The following is a 4,729-nucleotide window of genomic DNA, read 5'->3' as shown; positions in this document are numbered from 1 at the left end:
TTTTGGTCTTTTCTTTCCTGTTTTTTGTAAAATTGGCTAAGAAATTTTCTATTTTTTAAAAGAAGCATCCCTTTGATTCATTATTTACATTTTCTACATTCGATTTTCATAAATTTCTTCTCTGATCTTTATTATTTTCTTCCTTGTACTGGTTTTGCATTTAAATATTTCTTGATCTTCCAAGAACTTAAAGTCCATTATTATGTTATTCATTTGAGCTTCCTCCATTTTTCTGATGTTGCCATTCATAGCCATAAAATTATCGTCTTAAAACATTTTTGTTATGTCCTCTAGGATGTCCTAGTTTTACTATTTAATTCTAGGAACTGTCTTATTACTTACTTGATTTTTTTTTTCCTGTGACCCATTGATTCTTTAAGGGTCCATTAGATTCTATGCATTTGCATAATTTTAATTTTGCTAAAGAAGTAAAGGAAAAAATAAATTAAAAAGTAAAGGGATTTTTACTTTTTTTTTGGACAGGGGATTGAATTTAGGACTTTGAGCTTGCCAGACACTAACTTAGGCAGCTGAGCTGTCTCCTCATCCTCTAATGTCTTCTATAGGCTTGCTGATAACTTTATTAGGTCCATTATTTGCTTAATCTTCTTTGAACTCATCAAGAACCTATTGACCAGATGTCTTTTTCTAAGCCTCTGTTTTTGTGTTGAATAACTCAGGTGTGTGGCTTTTGATTTCCATGCTTCATCCATGTGTCAGTTCTGCGGGGAGCTCAAGGGTTTGGAGGTACTTGGGTGACATGTTTTCTCATGTTTCTATCTATCTATTTATTTATTTATTTATTTATTTATTTATTTATTGTTGTCTTGTTTCTGCTCAGAATTGTACATTGGACGGGGCTGGTGAGATGGCTCAGTGGTCTAAAGCACCTACTTAGAACAAGCTTTAGCAAAACCCAGGGACCACAGTTCGATCCCCCAGCACCACATGCCAGCCAGCCCGCCCCCTGGTGGCTGAGCTGGCCACACACACACACACACACACACACACACACACACACACACACATAAATAAATAAATAATTGTACATTGGAGAAATTCGTTTCTCTAGCTTTTCAGTTTACCTCTGAGTGTGACTATTATAGGAGTTTTCCTCTGTCCCAGATTCAAAACACCTCCATTTATTGGAAAAGGAGGCTGAGGTAAAATTTGTCCTGTACTCAGTTCTCTGACAGTGGGCAGCAATACTGTTAATGTCGTGAAAGCAATCCAGATATTTTCAAATCAAGTAAACTAGATTAGATTGGCAACAATAAGAACATCAAAGTCAAAATAGTTATTGATGTACCTTATGAACAGAAATATACCAACCTTAAAGTCAAACAAAATCTATAATTATAGTATACATGCTAAGAATAACTGAATATTGACTAGCAATAAATATTTACTAAATATTTTACCTCACTCATAGCACAGCAATTTTCAACATTAATAGCAATAGAATTAATTATCTAAGGATTTGTAAAGTTTTACATAAAAACAAAGAGAGTAGAAAATTGGAAATAAAAAAAACAAAATTTGAAAAATTAGTCAGTGGCAAATGAGGAGAGGAAAGTGAGGCATAGTGTCCTATTAAAGTGTAAAAAGGATTAATAACATGAAAAGAGGAATCTGAGAGGGAGAGACAGACAGAGAGTGAGAGCGAGAGCGAGAGAGAGAGAGGAGAGAGAGAAACTGTATAAAATGAAATTCCTCTGTTTTTGAATGAGTGATTTCTATCTAAGATCTTCAGTCTTGGAATCCAACAGATCACCATTTTTTGGCCTATCTTTCAGGCCTGTAAGTTTATGAGGTGCTCACCTTGATCCACAGACTCTTTTGTCTGTGGCAATTGGTCAAGAGGAGGCATGTCTCTGCTTATGATTCAAAATGAGAAGCCTAATCAGCCCTCTGGTCTCTGGATGTAGGGTGTGTAGTACCAGTCCAAACAAACTGTTGAATTTAATCTCAACACTTTAAGATCTATTCTCTACTGAAAACCATATTTGCCACACCTGGCTTCTTACTATACATGGCGATGCCTGTACCCATCCTAGCCAGAGCTTACATGTACTAAGTGGCCTATGTCTAGCCTTCCCTCTTTGGACTCACTCCCATCTCTGTCTCACACCCAGTCACTGTGGCAGGGTAACACTACATACCCTGATTAGAAGTGCTCTGAGGGGTCTAGGGAGATAGCTCGGTGGTCTAAATACCTGCCTGACAAGTACAAGGACTCAGGTTTGATCCCCAGTACCACATACTCTGCCATCCTCAAAACGGGGATTGGTGGAGTACTCCTATAATCCCCGCACTAGGAATGCTGAGGCAGGAAAATCACTACAAGTCAGAACTGTATAGTGAGACTCTGCACCCAATAAATAAAACCACATGCTGTTTATTTCTACCCAGGCATTGGCATCCTACAGGATCAGGCCATTAGTTTGTGCCTTTGCTGACAAAGGGAAACAAAACATCCAGATGGTTTAGGTCCACAGTGAGCAATGGTCATGACCAGGATATGGGGTCCTTGGGCACAGAGTTGACAGGAGGCTGCTGCAAAGCTGCTGCATTGTCCTGTGCCAGTGTGTTGCTGCTGTGGCCTGTTACTTCTAGTCGCACAGGACTGACAGAGAAAGACAGGCCATAAATCAACATCAATTAATACTAACATGATTTTACCTTAAGTTTCTAGATAGCCTTGATCAAGCCAACCCATGCCTTTGCAAAAGGGTGCTGCAAAGTATGGGAAATGTATATTCCCTCCATTTTAAAATTTAAATTCACTTATCTCCTTTCTACCAAGTAATGAAAACAAGTTGATTAGAAGACCAACTAATATAAGCTAATTAATTATCAACCAATTAGAATATAAGAAGCCTGAATGACATTACCAGTGTAATAACAATTTTATTTTTAAAACAATTTGAAATTTGACAACTAAATATTATTTGAAAGATATTTTACATTTGATTGAATAACCTAATATATTGGACTCTGGCGATTCACTACTGAGCACACAAAAATAGTCTTTTTTTTTTCTTCTGAATTGTTTTAATAGCCATATAAAAACAAGTAAAAAGAAACCAGTGAAGCTAATTTTCATAATATCTTTCATTTAACCCAATAAAAACAGAATGCTATCATTTCAACATGAAATCAATATAAAACATATTAATGAAAATGTTTTTATTCTTTATGTGAGTCTTCAAAATCAAGTGTCTGTCTTCTATTGGATGTCCCCCTCCCCAGCTTGCCACATGTGACAGACACATTTCTAGGGCTCTGCAGCTGTCTGTGGCTGATGGCTACCATTTTGTACAGCTCAGTACTGCAACATCAATCGACAGAGAGATTCTTTTTTTTTTTTTTTCCAGAATCGGGGATTGAACTCAGGCCTTTGCACTTGCCAGGGAAGCACTTATTCCACTGAGCCATCTCCCTGGCCCTGACAGAGAGATTCTTGATTTCTAGAAAACCCAACATTTACAGAAACTCTTTTATTCAAACCTCAATGTCTTGTCTTATGGGGATGTATTATGCAGGACCAACTCTGTCTCTCAAGTTGAACTCTTCCAGTCCTGTCTGCCCAGGGTAGAGGGTGGTCCTGCTGTGTCAAGCTTCAGTGCTGAGCCCGGGAGACAAAAATAGTCTTAATCACTTTTATTGCAAGTATAAAGATCAAGTTATTAATTTACACTGAATTAATAAATAGATTCAGCAGAAAGACATACAAAACATTTAAAAATCCCCGAGAAATGTTTTCTTTGTTTATATACACCTAACAGAGAATTGAGTTTCTACTATCATGTAAGGCAGAGAGCTACTAAGGTGATTTTCTGCTATTTTTAACAATATTTTTATACATACATATATATTATATATACATTGATTATACATATAAATATGTATTCAAGATATATACCTATGTACATCTATATATCTTACATTGTGTGTGTGTGTGTGTGTGTGTCAGAATTAGTTGACTCCAACAAGTTTATATTTCAGTGGAAAAACATAGTTTTCAAATTTCATAGGATCTATATTGCACATAATAAATTTAAAAATCAAAATGAAGACAATGACAGATAAGTTGGCCTGTATAGTACCAGTTCCAACTTTCTTCTACAAGTCTTGTTTGCAGAAGGTGGAAAGAAGGGCCAGCCTGAACACCCTGTGGACCCTTCCCTAAAATACACACATACACACACACACACACACACACACACACACACACACAAACACAGGTGGAAAGAGTATTATACAAATCCCTGGGCTCTTTTATATATAGACATGGTAATGAGACATAGCTTTTGGCAACAAGATACAACCACAAAATCCTAGGGTTGATATCTCTCCTAGTCCCATAACTAATGTTTTCTACGTATATACTTTTATTTTTCTTTTGTTACTCAAACTTCCTTTATTCCTTCACTGTGGCCACTTGGCTGAGGAAGCTTCTTCCAGACAAGCCTCCATGAAATAATAGCCATTAGCCCTGGGAAGCAAAGGCCACAGATTCTGGAAGTGTGTTGATCCTGGAATCACAGGATCAGTGTAAAGTGAGTCAAACATTTCCATGCCTTGCATCCTGAGGACAACAAACAGTCATTCCTTTGGGTTTTTTGTTTTGTTTTCATTTTATTTTTATTATTTTTTTAAATAAATTTTATTGAGAAAGAAATAGCAATGATACAGTTTCAAAACAGGTTAGTAGGACAGTTACAAT

This window comes from Octodon degus, unplaced genomic scaffold (assembly GCF_000260255.1).
Source record: "Octodon degus isolate 3935 unplaced genomic scaffold, OctDeg1.0 scaffold00071, whole genome shotgun sequence".
Lineage (NCBI taxonomy): Eukaryota > Metazoa > Chordata > Mammalia > Rodentia > Octodontidae > Octodon > Octodon degus.
This window is presented reverse-complemented; position numbering follows the sequence as displayed.